Source organism: Aedes aegypti, chromosome 2 (assembly GCF_002204515.2).
Source record: "Aedes aegypti strain LVP_AGWG chromosome 2, AaegL5.0 Primary Assembly, whole genome shotgun sequence".
In the NCBI taxonomy this organism is placed as follows: domain Eukaryota; kingdom Metazoa; phylum Arthropoda; class Insecta; order Diptera; family Culicidae; genus Aedes; species Aedes aegypti.
In genome coordinates, this window is record NC_035108.1 from 64,163,012 (window position 1) to 64,186,491 (window position 23,480).

Below are 23,480 nucleotides of genomic sequence, written 5' to 3' on the forward strand. Positions count from 1 at the left end.
TATAGAAAGCGTTGTGTTTGGATGGGCATCTAATTCTTCCGAAAGAGGTGCACTTTGCGAAAAAGGACCACGTGATTATTGAGCTGAAATCGAATTCAGGTTAACTTCTGCGTTCATGAGTCCTCTCATGGCGTAGTGGTTAACGCGCCCCAACTAGAGATCGGGGAGTCGTGAGTTCGATTCTCACTGAGAAGACGTGTAACTTTTTCGCAAATCTTCACATCAATTTGTCCATCTAATCCAATTGCAAATTATATGTAATGTTTAGCTTTTCGGTAGTTGTTAAACTTCCACTCGGCTGGTTAGCCGTAAACCATGATTCATAATTAAAAACAAGAGTTTGAAGATGTCTTTTGAAGAATGGAAGATTTGGTTTTCAGGGTAAAGGTGCATTCCGGTTAATGGTTTTTCCGAGTAATGGTACTTTCCGATTAGTGGTTTTCCGGTAAATTGCATTCCGGGTAATGGTATTCCGGGAAATGGTGATGAATAAACAATGTTGTGCCATCTTATTTTTAAATAATTACAGTTTTAAAAAATCAAAGGAAGACTGGTCGCAATTAAAGTGTCTGCAAAGAGAATTAAAGTGAACTAAAAATGCAAAAATCACGAAATGTGTAGTCAATAGCTGGCCCCTAATAAAGAAGTTATATTAAAAGTGAGTTGATCATGGAACGTTAACCATGACGTTTATCTTAATTGCTATCTTCAATGATTCGAGAGATTCTAAAAACATAAATCTTCATAACCGATTTGTTTCGTTTCGCAAGTGACTGAATATGTGAAAAAAGATCTGTGAGTTTTTCGGTTTTCGCAGTAAATCATGGCCACGTGGCAGTCCTCCAAGGGGTTTCTAAATATCTCTGGTACGGTAAATACTGAAGATTGAAGAGTTTTTCGGCAGCCTGTCGTTCAAATTATTTGGAAGAGTAAAAAAGTTTAACAATCTTTTCTACAACTGAATAATGTATGTAGATATATGACCGAAAGAACGTTGGGCTATGTCATTAGAGTTATATTGTTAAAATAATTATTGGCGCTAAACTGATCATATTTCAATCATGAATTCCCCTTCTTTTGATGAAAGGCTGTTCTTTTTTGTTGTTTTGCAATATTCCGCAAAAATACACTATTTAGTAATATATCCATTCGACTAAACTAATTCGTGCCAAACGTTTTTATTCGTGCTCTCGTGTTTTTTTTACTCAGGTCAGCTATATAAATAGCAAAGAGTTCCGCCACACATCTTTCACGTTGTGAATATTGCATGAAATTGTATGCGAAAGATTGTCACCAAAAAGACTAAGCAACATGGATCGATCAATCGCGTTGTTTGATGCTTGTTATAATATTACAATGATATAAATATTATTTGGCGCAACATCCAAGACGCGATTAATATATTTCTGAAGTGACGCAAAATTTCAATTGTTTTTTCGCTGTAGCTGTGCAGTGGTAGTAGTGCAATTCTCTAAATATAAATAATCTGAATGTTGGCGGGTGAAGAACTAGCCATATGTTAATGTGCTAAAATTCACCTTAATAAAGAAACAAAAAAAAATGAATGTTGGCTACACAATGTTTCATGCTATAAGTACAAATAATATGAATATATTAAGATACCAAAATAACAAGTATCTAAAAATTCGGAAGCCTTAAATTTTCCATAAATTTGTCGATCGATTATCAAGGTTGAATATTAATTACAAAAAAATGATTCTGGTTAATGGTTTTCTGGCAAATGGTCCATTCTGGGGAATGGCTTTCTGGCGAAAGGTACATTCTGGGGAATGGTTTTCTGATTTTACATTGTATATTGAATAGGTACTGGAACAGATCAGCAGTGAACAAACACAATCAACCCCCCACTACGAAGATGAAATTTTCCTTCGAGGAAATTATCCTCGGTTGAAAGCCACTGCTGTAAAGGAATTATAATTTTCTGAACTTAACGTTGAATTGAAATTAGTTCATGTACCTTAAAATGTTTGTTTGTATGTTATCGCAAATCAACGAAGGAAACCCGTCTCATTTGATAAAATTCTACTACGCTCATATTTATTCTCGTCAACAATATTACCATATACGCTAACAGTCGGTATGTCGACGCACTAGCACGGCTATATCAATTTCTCATTAATACTTATAACACCTGCACTTATAACCTGCTGTAGTTGTAACGCCAACTATAATTTGCAGAAAGCGACGTCGAAGGATCATCCCTTGTGCTTGGCAGGCGCGCAGTCAGAGCCAGTCCCGAAGAAACCACGTGTGCCCCAGCGTCAGATAACCAGCTCAACGAGATCCGGCCGAAAGCGACGGCTATACTACCTTTCTCTCGTGCCAGGTAGGCGCGGCGTCTAAAACCAGCCCCGGAAAAGCCACGACTTGGACGTTATTTTCATGCAAGAGGTAGCGTTTGAAAACTTCACCTTTATACCAACACACAGAGCGTTGATCAACATCAGTACAGACGGGAAAGGAACGGGTATACTAGTACGATCGAATATTGAATTTTCAAATGTAGTTATGCACACTAATGGTCGTATGATCTCCTGTGTTATAGACGGAGTGAATTTTATAAACGTATATGCGCACTCAGGCTCCAAATTTAAGAAAGAGAGGGAAACCCTGTTCACTCATGAAATTTTGATTCACTTGGGAGAGTTCAAGGAGAATATCATTCTGGGTGATTTCAATTGCATTATTGACAAAAGCGAATCATCAAGTTCTGTGAAAAACCTGTGTAATGGCTTGAAAAAGTTAGTTAACGAGTTAGATTTATTCGATGTTCAACTGTTAAAAGGAAACGGGCGAACTTTCACATTTGTAGGAGGAGAATCAAAATCCAGATTGGATCGATTTTACGGCTCCAAGAATTTTATCGAGCAGGTTAAAAAAATTGATACGGTGGCTGTTCCATTTTCCGACCACCACAGTGTGATTTTAACAGCTTCCGTGAAAGACATCAACCAGATTAACTTTTATGGCAGAGGATATTGGCGAATGAATTCAAATCTTTTAGGTGATGAAGATATAAAAGAAAAATTTGGAACTTATTATGCGAATTTGAAAAACAGAAATTCCTTCCACAATCTAAGTTTTTGGTGGAACAATGATTTAAAAAATAGGATCAGAAGATTTTTTAAAAAGAATCGTTCAATTTGAATCGACAAATCAATAGCCAGAAAAGTTTTTATTATAAATGTTTCAATGATGCAGTTCAATATCAAGCATTAAACATCGACGTCACTGATGAGCTAAACATTGCAAAATCGAAATTAATGGATCTAGAGCAAAGCAGGCTTAATAGGTTTCGGAGTAAATTGAAAGCTAATTCTTTGCACAATGATGAAAAGCTATCTTTTTTCCAAGTCACGTCTTTAATCAACCGATCTTCACAATCTAGATTGATAAAGTTGAACGTAAATGGTGTAAGTACTTCGAATCCCTCAATGTTGAAACAAGAGATTTTTGAATATTTCTCAAGCAGATTCCAGAAATACTTTGGACCACTTCACGAATGCCATGAGACTCTTAAGTACATTGATCAGTTTTTATCTGAAGATGATAAACGAACACTTACTGAACCAATCGAATTAAATGAGATAGAAAATGCGATTAGAGAAGCTTCAAACAATAGCTCTCCCGGACCTGATGGAATTAATTATCAATTTTATTCAACTTTCTATGATTTAATCAAAACTGAAATGCTTGCGTTGTTTAATAATTATCTCCTAAATGGAGAATATCCTCCAGCTCTTTTTACATCTGGAATAATAACGTTAATTCCAAAAAAAGGAAATAAATTCGATCTCGACAATCAACGGCCGATCAGCATACTGAATACGGACTACAAACTTTTTACAAAAATCCTATGCAACAGATTGAAACCTTTAATGAAAAAAATATTAGGAGCGGGACAATCGGCATGTGTAGAAGACAGTTCTTGCGTTCAAAATTTGACCTTACTCCGTAATGTAATTGTGAAAGCGAACAAAAGTAAAAAGTTCAAAGGAATAATTCTCCCTGTTGACCTAGAAAAGGCCTTCGACTGAGTAGACCATGAGTTTCTGTGGATTATATTGCAAAAATTTAATTTCCCAACTGTTTTTATTGACTGTTTAAAAAGAATATACAAAAACGCAACTTCGAAAGTTTTGTTCAACGGGTTTTTAACAAACTCGTTTCCGATAGGAAAGTCTGTGAGGCAAGGATGTCCATTAAGCATGACATTGTTCTCTTTATATATCGAGCCACTTTTGATGAGTTTAAGTAAAAATATCAAAGGTATACTTATCGACGATGTTTTTATTAGAGTCATAGCATACGCAGATGATCCCAATATTTTTATAAGAAACGATGCTGAATTTAGCTCTACTCTGGAACTGATAAACTACTACAGTATTTATTCCAAAATTAAAATAAATTTCTCAAAATCACAATTTTTGCGACGAAACAATTGCCCACTTGGACCACAACAAATCCGAGAATCTCAAGGATTAAAAATTTTGGGCGTTTACTTCTATGAAAATTATCAAAAAATGATCGAAGTTAACTACGATGAATTGATTAAAAATATCAATTACAGTCTTGCATTGCACTTTACTAGAAGACTGAATTTAATTCAAAAAGTTTGGACTTTAAATACCTACATCCTATTCAAATTATGGTACGTTGCTCAACTGTTTCCCCCAGAAAATAAGCATATTGCAATAATTAGAAAAAAGTGCGGTAGTTTCCTGTGGAAAGGATTATTCTATCGAGTTGAAAGAAAAGAGCTCTATGCACCAGAGTACAAAGGAGGTCTAGCTTTGATAGATATAGAATCTAAGACAAAAGCACTTTTTGTAAAAAATATACTCTGTAATACGAAAACTCGTACATATGACAAATTTATGATGGGACAAAACAACAACAAAAAATTATCAAGAACTACGCGTGAGTGGATAAATTTTGCAATTGTGATAAAAGAGAGTAATATTAATACAAGTAAACAAATATATGATAAATTGACTAATGATATGAACATAACTATTAAGCAGCAAGAACAAACGCCAAATGTCGTGTGGGAGAACATCTTTGAAATTTTAATCATAACTTCGTTTCAACTGATTCAAGATTAACACTTTTCATGGTTCTACGAGATTTAGTACCATGCAAATCAAAACTATTCCGTCACAAAGTGAGAGGGATTGATTCACCAACTTGCGATTCTTGTGGAAGAATCGATACTGTTGATCATAGAATCAAAAATTGTGTAGGATCAGCAAGTATTTGGAGTTCTTTAAATAGAGTAATTAAAAATAAATTTAAAATTAATTTGATAGATGCAGCAGATTTGTTGTCATGCAGAATAGGTTACCGAAATTGTAAATATAAAGCAGCGCTTTGGTTGATAATGGAAGCTATGAAATATTGTTTAAACAAGTATAGTGACGGAACACTCCAAGAATTGAAATCCCGAATAAGTGTAATATGATGGAATAACAAACGACTATTTGAAAATCATTTCAAACATTACATGTATATGTTATAATCAACTCATTGTACATAGTAGATAATTTGAAAATAAACATTATTTTAGGGTCCAAAAATAGTTGTTTGGAAGTGAATAAATACTTGCAAATTGTAATAAATGTTGGAAAAAACTAAAATAAAAAAATATTGTCAATAAAAACAATGAGATTTTTCGAGCATTTCGAAAAAGGTTTTCAAATAATAGTTTGTAAAATAATATTAACAATGTATTATTGCTTTCTTACACAAGAAATCATATATGTATTGTAAAAATAAAAATTTGTTCATTCAATTTTGGGATTTTGCGTCGGTATATTCTATAACTCGATAATTGTATAAGTCGATGGTCCCTTAAATATCGAGTAATGGAAAGTCGACTGACGTTCAAATTTCTTAGAATTTCATTTAATACAGTCTTTATTATACAAATAAAGATGATACGTTTACTACCAGAGCAATAATGCAAAATTTCAAACAAAGGTAGCCAACCAGAAAGACATCCAAGTTGGAGCTAAAAATTTGATGTAACTTCGATTTTAAGATAAATAAATCATTTTTATTAGAAAAAAATACTGGAATTCACTGTGGTTTTTATAAAAGTTCTTAAAATTTGACTAACTTCGTGGCATTTCACGGGATTTCTCAAATTTCCCGGCGAAGGCTAAATTTCGCGGAATTCGCGACTTCCGCGAAATTGCGAATTTCCATTGTCCCTATGAGGGCTGTTTTGCGTATATATGGCTACATGTAGGGGTATGGGCAATCCTTTCGATGTATGATTGGTGTCCACAAATTCGTTTTCTTTTTTCAGATGATTGGTTGTCATCATCGGTAACATTATCGCAGCTATTGCATGGTATCCTACACGGGAAAAACAGATAACCTAATTTTTGAGTTGACTTTACCCAAAATTAGGTATATCCATTATTCTCTCAACCCAAAATCTCTCGGTATTCTCTCTCTTCCCCACCAATGTTGTCAAAAATAGAGAGAGCTGCACCTACCTAATGGGGGTAATTTGGCCCAATAAGCCAAATTTGGGTTAATGCATTATTCTCAAGCTTGGGTTGAATGAACTCAATTTTGCTTTTAATCCAACCAAATTTAAGTATGTTTTTTTTTATGGCTCCAAAGGCAAATTACCTAATGGAGGCGTTGGAAATTCAGCCAAATTTGGGTTATTGGGCTCAACTACAATTTTGAGTTGAAACAACTCAGATTTGAGTAGATCCGCGTTGCCGTGTAAGATCAAAGTATCCTTGAATCAACGCTCTCGCGATCCTGCTATGAAAATAATATGGCAGGATTTGCAGAAACAAATCAAGAAGCGTTTTGCACAATTAAGAAACAAAAATTTTGAAAATAAGATGTCTCAATTGGACCCTGGCTCTAAGCCCTTCTGGAAATTATCTAAAATGTTGAAAAAACCTCAGAAGCCAATACCGGCATTGAAAGAGGAAAACAAATTAATACTAACTAATTGCGAAAAAGCTCAAAAACATTTTAATTTAGGACTTACTAGTCCAATTGAAAATCAAGTTACTCAGGACTTCGAAAATATTTTCAATCAAGAGAACGTTTACGAAAATGCCTGTGATACTGATTTGGAAGAAGTGAGAACTATAATTAAAAAATTCAAAAATATGAAAGCTCCTGGCGATGATGGAATTTTCTACATCCTCATCAAGAAACTTCCAGAAAGTAGCTTTCTATTTTTAGTTGATATATTTAACAAATGTTTTCAATTAGCATATTTTCCTGACAAATGGAAAAATGCTAAAGTTGTTTCAATTTTAAGGTGAAGATGAATCGAGGCCAAACCTCAAATTTTCAAGAGAACCGAACACCCGTTTGAGCTGAAAACTTAATCGATTGGTCACCACTAGCGAGTCACTAATCGATTAAGTTTTCAGCTTAAACGGATGTTTGGTTCTCCAGATCCGTGCTCTTGAAAATTTGAGGTTTGGCTTCGATTCATCTTCACCTTAAAACCGGACAAAAATCCTGCAGAAGCTTCTAGCTATCGTCCAATCAGTTTGCTTTCCTTCATCAGTAAAATTTTTGAAAAGGTCATTTTGAACAGAATGATAGCCCACATCAACGAAAATTCATTTTTTGCCAATGAACAGTTCGGTTTCCGCCATGGACATTCGACCACTCATCAACTTTTACGTGTAACAAATTTGATCCGTTCCAATAAATCTGAAGGCTACCCTACTGGTCTTGCTCTTCTAGACATAGAAAAAGCATTCGACAGTGTTTGGCATGGAGGTTTGATTGTTAAATTAAAAAACTTTAATTTTCCAACATACATTGTTAGAATAATTCAAAGTTATCTGTAAAATCGTACACTTCAGGTTAATTATCAGAACTCCAGATCTGAAAGACTTCCTGTAAGAGCTGGTGTTCCTCAAGGCAGCATTTTGGGACCAATATTGTACAATATTTTTACATCTGACTTACCTCAGGGATGTCAAAAATCCTTGTTTGCGGATGACACAGGCCTCTTCGCCAAAGCCTGCGAAGCCTGCGTGTCATCTGTAGTCGATTGCAAAAAAGTTTGGATATTTTTTCTTCATACTTGCAAAAATGGAAGATCTATGATAATTTTCCCACATAAACCAGTCATAAAACAAGTATACTGAACAGGATCTGACGTACAATTCATTCTATGTGCTTACAAAAACTGCCTCAAAGCATCACCTAAAAGCCTTATAGAGCTTAAACAATACGTTTAAAAAAAAAATATGGAAACGCCAAAAGGACACTGTATTTTGACATCTTTTTTTGCGTACAAAAAAAACAAAACTATTTTGTGAAAATCAATACATAAATTCAAACATCAAATCATCACAAAGAATTCCTAACAAAAAAATACCGTTTTGTCTAAAATTCTGAACATGACTCACGTTCCGAACAGTGGGGATTCCAAAGGTTTATTTTCAAACATTTATCAATATACAGTTCGGACTCGATTATCCGGAGTATCGATTTTTTTCACTCCAGATAATCGTATCCTCCGGATAATCGAATAACTAAGAAAAAAATGGAATCTTTTATACAAAAAAAACTTGAATATTATCATTTTTCGTTGTTTAATTTATATGATGCGGTGGCGTAGCCACAAATTGTTTCTAGGAATAGTAGGGGTCTATACAAGAAAAATTGATTTTTGACCAGCATACACAAAAAACACTTTTTCAAATCCCCTTTTCTTAAATACGTTCAAAACTGCAAAACCATTTAAATTGTATATTGCAATACCAAATTGTCTCAGATTTATGCATAATAATTGATAAAAAAGAACACCAAAATACTAATTACGGAAAATTGAGTCCGACCTGTATTTCACTTCTTTATAGATTTATTTACTTTAGTTTTTATATATATTTTTTCATTTACCGAACATTGAAAGAATTTCCCGTTTCTAAATAAAATTTTAACCGATTTGCATGATGACAAGCATGTGGGCACTATATTTTGGTAGTGACTGTACCTACTAATAGACGGACGACGCTTGCGGATGGAAATGGAAGATGCGAAACCAAAACAAAACGCGCCAAGAATCGGAACAAACAACACACGGCTTGAGCAATTTATTCTTCGATCGTTAATCTCTCCGTCGTCGTTGGTCGTTGGTGTCGATCTGTAGTGGCCGAGATCCGAAAGCGTCAACTAGCTATACATAATTGCGGGAAAATGTGTCGGTCGTTGGACACACTTCAAGCCGAGAATGTTCCGGGCTTTTGTTTGTTTCACTACGATCGTTGTTCTCCAATCGAAGCCTGCCCCATATGAGGGATCAGGGCTTAAGTATTGAATGAAAGCCATGCGAACAATTGTTTTTTTTGTTTTGTTTCGAAATCGATTGCAAGGCAGGTGAAAAGAATAAAGGTGCAATTAATTGGGCGCTTTTTTATGTTTCGGCTGACGGAAGAAAGCAATTCGATCAAATTAGCGTCAATTTTGGGATCGGAAAGAGCTATTTTGTTGTTTTTTAATCGTGGTTGGTTGCATCAGGAAAAGTAAAAAGTAACTATGCGTATCGAAATGCGAGTGTGCGCTGGGACAGCATAATTATAGGAAGTCAGAGTATTTAGTAAAAAAAATTACCCCAGATGGGACTCGAACCCACAATCCCCGGCTTAGGAGGCCGGTGCCTTCTCCATTAGGCCACTGGGGCCATTAAGCTTAGCTGTGATTGGATGGTAATCTGTATTTAATCGTTCAACTTGAAAACAAAATTTTACGATTGAACAATCTTTTTGAACATATGCTAATTGGGTCCTAAAATTTTTAATGAAATCTTGTTTTTATTCAATAACACGAAAGAGCATCTTACTGCAACTACTTTAGCAATATTTCCCGCTCAAATAACGGCTATATCATGTATACACTTTAATTTAAAAATTGGGTCCATAAATGAACCTTGACACTTGAGATCATGTTTGACGTTCGCTTAGTCGACGAAAACACCACAGGGGTTTTAGTTTTACCACTGGGGTTGTTCCTATCTGACATTTCGGAAGGGACACGGAAAACAAAATACACCCAAAATTTGAGTTTAAGCCAAGGAGTGTGACAAAATCTAAAAAAATGTTTTTTGGACTCAAACCAACGGAAAACATTAGAAAATTGAGTAAACATGTGTTATTGGCCTAAATTTAAGCGTTTGGCACTAAAATTGGGACAGGGCTTTAGGACCCTATTGGTGCGGCGCACATCAGATGCAACTCAAATCGAAGCGCTGTATAAACTTGTTCAAAATTGAAAATCATCTTCTACAGGGGGATTACGGAAATAATCAACGTACGGGGTGCAGTGAGCATCCCTTATTCGAGATATGTCTTCTTCTTCTTGGCATTACGTCCTCACTGGGACAGAGCCTGCTTCTCAGCGTAGTGTTAAATGAGCAGTTCCACAATTATTAACTGAGAGCTTTCTTTGCCAATTTGGAGATATGTATTTTTCGTCAAAATTTGAAATATTGTAAGAACTGTATTGCATTTTAACTGTTTCTTAACGGCTGTTAGTTGCTTTCCACAAGCTCATATGACAAGCTTTGTGAAATATTCAAAGCAGTCTACAGAGCTAACGCTTGGTGACAGATTTATAAAACATTATAATCTTAATCTTGAGGAAATTTTTATCAAACTCCTGTATTGTCTTTGACAAATTGCTGGCGGGAGCTTTTTTGCTGTCTTTTGAGTTCCAAGGGAGAGTAGGGAAAAAAATTAGGAATAGAACAATAAATGTTTTAACGAGACGGTAATCGCAAGACCTTGATTCACCACTTTTTACAAAAATAATAACCTACATACTTTCAACTTAACATAATACAATGGTTGAAAATGCTGCCATGTATTTGTTTAAATTGAATAGTTCCATGCGAATCCACGAAGGATTTTTTGTTAAAATTTCCTAAAATATTCATATTGAAATTCGTGACAAATCTTGGAAGATATTTTGGAAGGTTAGGTTTGAAGGTTAGTATTCTTGAAAGATAGTTTGGAGAAATGAGTGCTGTAGTCCCAACAGAAAATTATCTATGACTTCTGATGGAAGAAACTAATGGAGATACTACTTAAATAATCCAAGAAAAACATTTGGAAAAATCAAGACCTTTGCATGGAATTCATGGCTAAATTTATTGAATAATTAACGAAAATTTTAATTCAAAAATCTTGACCGAAATTGGGAAACAATTTCTATTTGGAAAAGTCATGGAAACCCGGAGAAAATTTATCTGGAATTTTCCAGCATTCTTTGGAGAGTTTATTGATTTTATTTTAAAGAAGAAATGTATGATTTTATGGGAAAATATTTGCAGAAAAATCTGAAAAAAATAGAAGCATCTTTTCAGAAATGGAAAACAAGAACAAAAAATTTCCTATGGAATCCCTGAAGAACATCAAACAGAGACTGGAACAACTCTAATATGAATATTTTAAGAAATTCCATCAAAAATCTTTGAAAAAAATCTTTTGAAAAGTCCTTGGATAAAATTTAGGGGAAACGCATATAACCCTCTTGTATTTATTACTCGATGTATTATTTAAAAAGTCTTGGGTTGAATCTCGAGAATAAACCTCAGTCGTGGCGATGATGAAGGAGGTAAATTTGAAGGAACTTCTCTAGAAGAATTCCTGGAGTAATCCTTAAATAAATGCATAGTTATATACCGAAAAAATTCTGGAAGGTATCACTTGAGGAACCCCTGAAAAGATTCCAGATCACATCTTTGAAGATATTCCAGAAAAAAACGTTGGCCAGATTATGAGAGAAGGCCGTTAGGCCAAAAGAGTTTGACTATTCAAGGCTAGAAATACAAACTACTATTTTAAATCTTTTTTTCCTTTCTTCAGATAATCTTGACAAAACACCTAACTACCCATTCTGCATAAAATCCATTCGACCTTAAGACCAATCATTTAGAACTAGCAACCATTTTTGGCATAATGATAATTTTGGTACAACAATTTTTTCGGCCTAACTGCATTCGACCCAACGGGATAGAATTGGAATCACTTGAGATGCCTCTAAAAAGATTCAAAAACGTATTTTGAAGATATTCTAGAAATAACCGTTGCAACGTTTGCGCGTTGCCAGTGTTTTTCTGACCTTTTTGGAAGAACTGATGTAGAGTTATTCATGTAGCCTTCAATGCATATTTGTAATTTTCAAGCCAAACTCTTGAAGAAATCATTAGTAAATTTCTTGTAGGAATCACTTAAAAAACCCTGGACAGATTCTTGATCGAATCTTCGAAGAAATTACAGAAATAAACGCTGGCAAGGTTCTTTCAAAAAATTTCTTAATGAACACTCGGAGCGATACGTAGAGTTTTTTTTTTTAATAAATATAGGGAGTGATTTTTCAGGCATTTTTGGAAGAACTGATGTGGAGTAATTTATGTAACGTTCAATTCATGTTAGTCGTTTTCAAACTAAAACTTTTGATGAAATCGATAAAGAAGTATCTTTGAAGAAGTTAAAGGATAATTCCTTTCAAAATCGCTGGCGAATACTTGAACCATATCTTGAAGGAATCTTTGCATGATTTCTATTCGACATACCTGTAAAAATCCTAAAAGAATCTTCAAAGATTTGTTTGTAGAATATCAAGAGGACTATCTGGAGGGCTCCCTTTTGCCTAAAATGGTTGAGGAAAATTATAGTGAAATCGGAAGCATTCATTCATAATTCCCGTAGAAGTTTTCGGACGAATTTCCGGAAAAAAGTCCATGAGGCATTTGAACTCAAATTCGAACCTTTGGAAGCACTAGTAAGACATTTTAAGGAATCTCAGGATGATTATTTGAGTAATTTGTAACACTGTTCCCAGCGAAAAGTTTCCTAGAAGTTATTTTTGGAAGAATCTCGTGAGGATTGTTAGGTTTTGAGGAATAACAGCAATATTTCGGAGTAATCCGTAGATAAATAAAAAAAATAATAATAATAATCGCTGGAATTTTAAAATCTCGGAAGTATTTCATGAATTAACATCTGAAAAAGTGATAAGTGGAATTTATAAATTAAATCATAATGTGACCCTTTTAAAATCATAAAGAAATTTCTTTAAGTGACTCTTGAAGAAACGCTCGGTTAAATTCCTTAATATATCTGGTAAGGAATCAATAAGAAAATTATTATCAGAAGTTTTTGAAGAGAAGCATTTGAATGTTCCTGGACATAAATTTGGTGAAATTCTTGGAGAATCTTTTGTACGATTATTTCAACATTTTTTTGTATGAAATCTAAAACAAACTTGGTGGATGCCCTGAAAAAATCTTTCAAGATTCACCGAGAACTCACTTTCGTACAGGAATTATTAGAAAAATGTCTGTACAAATTTTTGAAGGAATGTCTAAAGAAATTTATAAAAAAAAAACTTATGAAAGAATCAGAGGGAAATTTAGGATAGAATTTCTTAAATAAGTGTTGAAGAATATTACAGTAGTATCTATATAAATAAAAATTGAGTGATGTTTGTATGTCACGAAATGGCTTGAGAACGGGACAACCGATTTGCACAATTCTTTCACTGTTGTTCTTCAACCCTTCAATTCCGACGTGTTCGTGTAACGGAAAAGCTTAGAGACGTTTTCGGAGAATTTGGTAAAACGGGAGAGTACTAATACGTAATTTTGTATGGGAGGTTTTATGACATTTTTCAACAGCCTACTTGATGGCAAGACAAAGATTGCCGGGACTACTAGTTCATAAATAAATTACCAGATGCATTCCTAGAAAAATCCGTGCAGGTCATTTCAATAGGTCCTTCTGAAAGAATCTTTTAAACAACCAATCTAAAAATTCTCGTAGATTTACTGAAAGAATATTCGAAAGCTGGAGGTGTTCGCGGAAGTATATCCTTACAGATATTTAAAACGAATCACTGTATAAATCGCTGGAGAAGTTTTAGAAGGCATCTGTAGACAAATCTCGAGATGGATTCTTGATGGAAGTGGCAAAATAAATCGTGGAAAAATTCATGCAGAAGTTTTTAGGTTTATTTAGATGAATTACTGTTTGGCGTGAAAATCCAAAATCTGTGGCGCGATGCTGATTGGCGTATGGCGCGCCGCCGATACCTCATTTGGCGTCGGCGTGACGTAAAATTAATCGGTGGCGTGTCGTGGTCTAGGTTGTACCCATTTTACCTTCGAAATAGTATTTTGCAATTGTATTTAACTCTGTTTCAGCAATGAAGCAAGTTCGAAACAGATTGGCGCCAACAAGCTTAGAAATCTTTTCATCATAGACTTAAGAAAATCTACTACACATATTGCAGTAGTGTAATCCAGAAAATATATCAGTATATAAGAGAATCGTCAAATGTATTATTGTGAACCTACATTATACTGTAATGTGAGTCAGATATGTCCAATGAGACATACAATTGTTATTTGTTGTAGCTTTGCAGTACTTAAAGTTTGTTTCGAATTATTATGATCATATCCCTGAAATATCTTCAAGATAACCATAAAAATGTATATTTTACTTGAGATTCATCCAGGAATGCAATGTGGAGGTATCATACCATTAATTTGTTCAGTTTATTTACAAGCATCCTGGTATCCCTTTAATAGTTTATCTCTGGATTCCCTCAGTCGTTTTATTCAGAATGATAGTTCAGAAATTTAAACCGAGGCTCAAGAATTGCACCTACCTTAAAGGCCAAGCACGAACTATGTGATCAAATGATTGACTGTCCCATATCGTTCTTTTGTTTGAAATATAGGAACACACAGTTAAATCAAATTCCACAGATTCAAATTAAATTGATGAACTTTCCAATTTTGACAAGGTTATAACTAAAACAATAAATTCGTGAATATTATTTTCAATTATTCATAAAACCTAAATCATTAAACTGCATTCTTTGCGGAAATTCAATTCCCACAATAACACACTCGGTGTCGATAAATCAACCATGCCAACTTCCGACAGTTGCAAGTTCGCAGAAGTCAACGGCACAAACAACAACCCACTGCATTTAATCTAAGAGAAGCAAATTGCTTCATTGCATCCATCCATGCAGCCGTGCTACACCTTGAGGCAACTCGAATAAAAATAAGATCACCTCCACTACTGTGGAACGGATCGGCCCTCCGCAGTCCAGGGCAGTCCAGCAGCGTATGTTCCCGAGCAGGGGGAAATTGCTGATAAATAGTGAATTAAGGTATTTATTATCAGATAATTCCCAATGTATCTGAATAAGGTATTAAAGAGTCCTGCATAAAAGGTGAATACCTCAAATAATATCTCATGCAAATTTTACAAACACTAAAGTGATAATTCGATCAGATATTTTAATATCGATATAATATATGTTTAATTTTCATATAGAAGTGAAAGTTCAAATTCGGGTGTGACCAATTCCCGGACTACTGAATAATATCTAATCATGGTATAATTTAAAAATATGCTATCTAGTGAGTGACTCAGTTACTAGTCCCTGCTCGGGTTTCCTTTATCACCACCATATAGTGATGTCGACAGGAAACCACAGCCCAAGACGTCTCCTTGGCGAACGGGCAACCGGCCGAACCAGTCTCCGAAGGAAATGAGAACATTGAGGTTAATGATATCGGACTGCGTCCGTCGCTGCGTCCAGCAACGGCTGCAAACTGGCAAAGTAAACGTTAATTATAACCCTTTCGCCACGGCTGCCTTGAGTGAGTATGGCTAAGGCTCACTGGAACTGTCACATTCCCATCCTAGATCTTGACAACGGTCTATTTGCTGCCGTTCTTGTAAACTTATCAACGAAAGATGTGAGAAACATTCTTGGGCTTGTTGAGAACTATGGGTTGGATCATTTCTCACCACAGAACGCATGTTTGTCTATCAAACAGATTCTTGGAAGTGCTGAATGAGTGGTTAAAAATTCTATAGATATGAGCATTGTGCTCTCCTACTGTGCGCACACAAATTATTTCTGTTGACGGAAGTTTTGAAACTACCTAGAGCAATAAAAGAGTACTTTTTAGTGCTACAAAAACAGTTGCTACTTTTTTTCTTCCTATTGATCCCTTTTCGATTCTTGTTTGGACCCGTGTCTTCGATTTTCCATGGGACCCGTAAGCGAAAGCTAGCAGTGGTAATCCTTCTTGGACACCGTCTTAGGAAAAAACCTCTTGGAAGGCCATTTCTTCTATCGTTAATTAACTGAATATGGTTGTAACTGGAAGGGTGATTCTGAATTCACAACTTCCTTCCAAAAAAGTGGGTATTAAAACTGTCATTAAACATGGCAAAATGGAAAAAAATACTTTTGTCCGAAATGCGCGCTTTTTTCCAAGGGTGTAAAGGTTAACCCCTCTACTGGCAGCTTCATTTTAACCATTTTTTTTCACAAGTCCTCAAAAAGCTCTTTTAGTTTTATAATCTGTGACGATATTGATCATTGGTCATCTGGTTTTGAAGATATTCCAAAATTCTTTGGGGGACCGACGCGTAACCAGAACCTCCCGTTAATTTCTCAGGCTACAGAGTTTTAACCATATTCGGATATTCACTCTTCGGAACAATACATTCATGAGAGAATGTTGTGAAAAAATGAAGCAATTCTTAACTGATTTGTATGATTTTTACAGAGTAGCTCCCTATTAACTGGCATTATATAGCCCAATTTTTTTTTTTTTTGATAAATTGACCAAAAACTAAATGGCCTCCAAAGACATTTTATATGGAAAATGTCGGTCCCCTAAGCAACATCGGAATATCTTCGAAACCAGATCATCAATGATTAATATCGACATAGATTCTTAAATCAGAAGAGTTGTTTGAGAACTTGTGAAAAAATGGTGCAAAAATATTGAGAAACAACAAAGTTATCGCGACTTGAATATTTATTTTGCGGTAAAAAATGAAGCTGCCGGTAGAGGGGTTAATGTCGATAATTGCATCGAAATGAGCAATCATTATTCAGTTTTAGTCAAATTTTTCTAACATAAAATAGCCCATGCTCTTTCATTCAAGTGAGGAAGAAAAGAGTGCCGCCCATCGTGATCAGTTGTTCCGAATTTGCGGGATTTAGGCAGGAGATCTTGAACTCCATTAGGGGAATCAAGGTTTCCTTCCAAATCGCAAAGAAAGGAGACTATCGCGTTTTGCCGCAAACTTTTAAAGATCGCGAACTTCTTCTCAAACATCATAACGAGAAGAAGCACATTTTTTTTTACTTATGACGACAAAACTGAACGTTTGTTCAAAGTCGTCCTGGAAGGTCTCTCAAATGACTAATAGTCACCAGAAGAGATCAAAAATTGAATAAATGATTTACTTGAATTTTCCCCCACTTCAAGTAATCATTATGAAAAATAGTACTCAATACTATTAAGTCCACTTTACTAAAAATGATCTAAATTACATTAAAGCTTTAGAACAAGCAAGACTTATGTTCGATGTCCGTGTGACATGGGAACATTTCCAGAAACCTGTGGGAAATTTTCAGATCCCTACTCAGTGAAGTCGGTGATAAAGTTGGGGTCAGAATACCAAACATTACCGTATGGATGCTAAATGCATGATTTGTGGAGGTTTTTCTCACGCTAAGGACGTCTGTCCTGTGATGGATGATTCCAACAATTTTGTTTGCGCAAATTGCGGGTGAAATCATTTTTCTAACTTTTGGGATTGCCCTCGGTTAAACGAATGATACGTACCAGTTAGATGAACGGTAACGTTTTTCGTTCCCGGAATTCATCAAGCAGAATCTCCAACATTGCTCATTTTTCAGTTAACGATTGTTTGCTTACGAATCATACCCGCCAGGTTAATTATAATCATGCTCATTTTCTTCGGTCGGATAGTCGTTCGAATATTTTAATTTCGAACGGATCTACCCAAGAAAACTCATATTGCAATACTGCAGCAGACAGTTACAGTTCGACCTTACTACGGATAACTGTTCTAATTGTTTCAAATCATATGGAAAAACCCCTGCAGCTGCAGACAACTTCCCAAGTAACCAATAAGCATTTTAAGCAGCATTCGTCCAGCATTATATGCGTCTAAAAAACAAAGCGTTAAATGCTCATCAAACGAATATGCGTCTATAGTGCTTCTTCATAGCATGGTTTGGCGAAATAAAGGGCTGCTTTAATGCTGCACCTTCAGGAACGTTTAAGGCTAGTTGTCAAAAAACAACGCCGTAAAAATGCTTGCTACCGACCTAGAAATTGAAAACAGCAGCACTTCTGCTCTTTTAATGCAGCTTAGCAATCGAACTGCTTTGATAGAGCAGCAAACAGCTCGAATTTTGATAGCAGTCTACTTCGCGACTTATTCAAATGCTCATTGATTACCTGGGATTTTAACAATACTCACGTGTCATTCGTTACTTCCCGTCTACTTAGTGTTTCATTGTTACTAAATCTATATGCCCTTCTGCTTAGTTTGTATCTTCTCTATTACCTCTCTATCCCTACATTCTCCTCCTGATCTACTCTTATAATAATAAATCTGTTTCTTCGATTATCTTTCAATGAAAAAAAATATCATGTTACAGCATGTTTCACCTCCATGAGTTGATGTTTCATGACTCGATATCGACTCATGGAATCATACTAAAAACATAATTTCATGGTTACTATGATGTTCCCCTCAAACAGCTTTCTAAGGGATTTGTTTCCACAACTCGATATTTCCATGAGTCGATGGTCGCTTCAGATATCGACTCATGGAGGTTTCACTGTATCTTTCATTCATCCCTTTTTGTCTTTGAGTTCTTTCATACTAAAGATAACATACGTATATTCCAAAAATGTTAGAACATTATATTTCAACATTATCAACATCTTCATCATCATTATCCCTCATTCCTCACTCCTTATTTCTTCTCACTCATCGCACCTCACTCCTCACTCTTCACACCTCACTCCTCATTCCTCATTCATAATTTCTTAGTCCTCATTCCTCATTTCTTATTCCTAACTACTCAATTCTAATATTTCATTCCTCATTTCTCAGACCTCATTCCTCATCTCTCATATCTCATGTCTATCTATTCATTCCTCACTCCTCATATCTTACTCCTCACTTCTCATTTCTCATACTGTACTCCTTATTCCTTATTCCTCACTTCTCTTTCGTTATTCCCAATTCCTCACTCCTTCCTCTTCACACCTCCCTCCTTATTCTTCATTCCTCACTCCTTAACACTCACTCCTCATTCCTCACACTACAAACCTCACTTCTCAGTCCTCACTTATCAACTCTTATTCCTCATTTCTTATTCCTAATTCATCATTTTTCACTTCTCATTCCTCACTTCTTACTCCTCATTCCTAACTACTCACTCCTAATTTCTCATTCCTAATTTTTCACTCCTCATTTTCCATTTCTCACACCTCATTCCTTATCTCTCATTCCTCACTTCTTCCTTTTCATTCCTCACTCCTCATTTCTTACTCCTCATTCCTCACTTCTCATTTCTCATTTCTCATTCTATACTCCTTATTCCTTATTCCTCACTCCTCTTTCGTTATTCCCATTTCCTCACTCATCCCTCTTCACATCTTCTTCCTCATTCTTCAGTCCTCACTCCTCAACACTCACTCCTCATCACTCACTCCTCATCACTCACTCCTCAACACTCACTCTTCATTCTTCACTTATCATCTCTCATTCCTCATTTCTTACTCCCAATTCATCATTTTTCACTCCTCATTCCTAACTACTCACTCCTAGTTTCTCATTCCTCATTTCTCACTCCTCATTCCTCATTCCTCACACCTCATTCCTCATATCTCATTCCGCATGTATAACTCCTCATTATTCACTCTTCATACCTCACTCCACATGCCTCACTCCTCACTACTCATTTCTCATTCATCACTTCTCACTCTTCATTCCTCATTCCTCGTTCTTCACTCCTCATTCCTCATTTCCCATTCTTTACTTCTTATTCCTCATTCCTCACTCCACACTCCTCTGACGGGGTTGGTGGTCTAATGGCTACCGCTTCTGCTTCATAAGCAGAAAGTCATGGGTTCAATCCCAGGCCCGTCCTTTTCCTCGAAGTTTGCAGTTGTATCTTTCACTTGCTTCTATCTACTACTCTTAATATATCACAGTTGATGTATTTATCACAGTTCAGAACCCGAGACGGACAGAAATAAACCGTTTCCCTACGCTTCCATTCGTACATCGTTATAGCCTGATACATAGGCAGTCTGCTAACCAAACCAGCAAGCCTCTCTGCCATAAAAAATACCTTACCCTTTAACCCTTCCCGCATGAACTGGCGTTGACGCAGTGGTATATACGGTCAACCGTGGGAGCCAGTTGAATGCATCATCAATTCCTTCCCCTTCCCCTCATTGGTCTGCATTCTGACGTGGCAGGCACCTCACATTGAGGGTGCCTGTTAATCCCAAGCAATCATCTGGTTGGTTCCTTGTGTAAGTGCAGCTGATCTGGCGATACTGGAGTAGCAACCACGGGCGGCCAATCAAGCTCAAGCTCAAGCTCAAGTTCATTCCTCGCTCCACACTCCTCACTCTTAAGACCATGCTTCTTATTCCTCACTCCTCATTCCTCATTCCATATTTCTCATTCCTCATTCTTCACGCCTCACTCCTCATTCCCCATTCCTCACATTACACACCTCATTTTTCATTCCTCACTCCTCATTCCTAATTCATCACTCCTCATTCTTCATTCCTCATTCTTCACCCTCGTCTCACTTCTCATTCTTCACACCTCACTCTTCAGTCCATATTCCTCACTTCTCATTCCTTATTCCTCACTCATTTCTTATTCCTCATTCTATACGCCTCACTCTTTATTCATTCCTCATACCTCACTCCTCATTCATCACATCTTATTCCTCTCGGATAATTGATTTACCCTCTCAGGAAATTTGCTTTACCCTCTCGGGGGATTTGCTTTACCCTCTCGGGTGAGTTTACGCATTGCCCTGATGTATTTGACCTTAGGGGTCGTCCATAAATGACGTTGCTTTTAGAGGGAGGGGGCTTCGCGAATTAGTGACGATATGTGACGAGGGGGAGAGAGGGGTCCCAACTAGTGGACGTAGCATTTTGAACCATGTCGCTGAAAAGAGTATTTATTTACGACGTCTTCAGATAAACTGTACAGTCTGTTTTTCCTTAATTCTAATATACAACGGACCATACAATTAACACTTATGCATTCAAAATCTATCGATAACTTTGGACATACATTCTACAGGACAGGCCAAATGTTTTAAAGAAGCAATTTGACAATATTTGAACTCAAACAGAACTGACAGAAAAATAATGAACATTCACATACAATTGACACTCAAGCGTACAGGCCTCCACGTCGTATCGGCAAAATCTTTAAATTCTCGACATCGTATCCCTTTCGGCTACTTTGATAGGTTTAGTGCGTTCGTACGATGGCAGCCAGGAATTTCAACTTTAAATGAGATGAAGTCGACATTTCTCCAAGCCGGCTTCAAACATTTGATGTCAAAGATTTCCTTCATTCCGATGGAATCATAAACCATTTGCAAGACTTCATCCGTGGTAACATCATTGGCAATGTTCGATATATGAAGTTTGACGGTTGTAGCATTCGAACATCCAGGTGTAGAAATAATTTTCGTAGAAGTAAGCGATGGTGAATTATCAACAGATGGTGGTCGAAACGTATTCTTTGTAGAAGAATCGTCACTCGATATTAGCGCAACTTTATCCAACAGGTTATTGATAGTTTCATTCATTTTGACAAAATCGGCTTTCAAATTTTCAACCTCTTTTTCGACTGAATGGTTGACTGATCGTGCTACATTGACGGTTTCACGAAATCTAATGTTCTCCATCAAATCTCGACAGTTATCACACATCCATAGTATATTGCGATGTAAGCAGACGCTACCTTCATCGTCAGAGAGACCAACGCATCTTGCATGATATCGTTGAATACCAACGCAAAACCCTTCACACACAACTATTGTTTCGTTTGATGAGCATTCTGTTTTACATTTACTGCAACCTCGTTCCTGGGCCATACTTCAAAACCGATAGATGATAGCGTGCAGTTTTTCTGTTGTCCGTCGAGCAGCTAACGATGTAACGATACACAGTGACGAAGACTTGTGTTGATGTGTTGAGTTCGTAAAAAACCGCACCGTGGTCAGGAAATATTGCTGTTTTGTTGGCGTTCACAAAAATTATTTCTTAAACATTCGAACGGCAGCACACTCAAATCAATTGAATTATTCAACGGAACACATTGAATTCACGGACAAGCTGGTTTGTCGATCCCAAGAATATTAATTTTGCAAGAACACAAATGATCGACCGTCAGCAGTAAGTAAGTAAGGCACACGTAGTGCTGAAAAAAAAATGACAAACAGTTTTTTTTATCAAACTTCTTTATTTGACTTATTAAGCTTGGGTTATTAAACGAAAATTCAACTTCAAATATTAATATGATAAAATTAAAAATTTTCTAAGAATTTTTAAAATTTCTTGATAAATAGAATCAAACAGATATGTATATAATAAATTGTATTCGTGATTACATTAATTCATTTATGAGTAAAAAAATTACAAGTTTAAGAAGTTCATTAAAAATTAATGCCTTATGAACTTGGAAAACAATGTTTTACTTTTATTTTTATTTATTAACCAGAAATGAAATCAATGGTTTTAATATTATATATATTTTCTATTGGAGCTTTATTCCTTCAAAAGAATACAATATGCTTATTTTGGCAAATATTAACGTTATTTTATTAAAATAGTTTTTATTCAGTGAATTATGCGTTCAATGTTGCAAGAGATCTCCACTCAATCAACTTATCGATTTGTTTTGATATACATATAATGCTCTTGATGGAACAGCCTGGATAATAATGAGAACATAAAATTCGTGTGCCATCGAAATTGTCCTAAAATTTAGTTTTCTAAATCATTGAATAGCCAGAAAAAAACACTTTATATGATTGTTTTATTATGAGTTGTGTAAGATTATTTCTGTATGGGGAGCGATAATGAAGTTTAGTTAAAATATAAATAAAGATGAATAAGTTGAGTGAAAATCGCTTAGATTTTCTCAACATTCCGAACAATGTAATTATTATCATTCTCTATGTGGCCACTGTTTGCTGAATGGATTTAAATTAAGACAAAAAAAACAAATATGAATCCTAAATTAAGGTATTTTGTTGATCATATACACTGAAATGTGTTGTAAAGTTGTTTTAGGATTAAAATAATGTGCTTGTGGGGGGGGGGGGTTTCTTGATATGCTACGTATTTTCCAAGGAGGGTGTCAGCGTTTGTGACTAAATGCAGGGGGGATGGGGGTGTCAAAAATCAGTGGAAAAATGCTACGCCATTCATGGACGGCCCCTATAACAAATCATTAAACAAACATTCTGAAACACCTCGGTCATCATAATGGCCAAAGATGGTCATCATAAAGGCCGACTTGTGCCCCTACTCACGTTATCAA

General features: G+C 35.8%; 1 non-coding gene across 1 annotated transcript; it reads right to left on the reverse strand.

Moving 5' to 3' along the window:
* Positions 1-9,630: 9,630 nt before the first annotated feature.
* Positions 9,631-9,703, reverse strand: Trnar-ccu. The gene has a single exon. It is a non-coding gene; the product is annotated as a tRNA-Arg (tRNA).
* Positions 9,704-23,480: the final 13,777 nt, after the last annotated feature.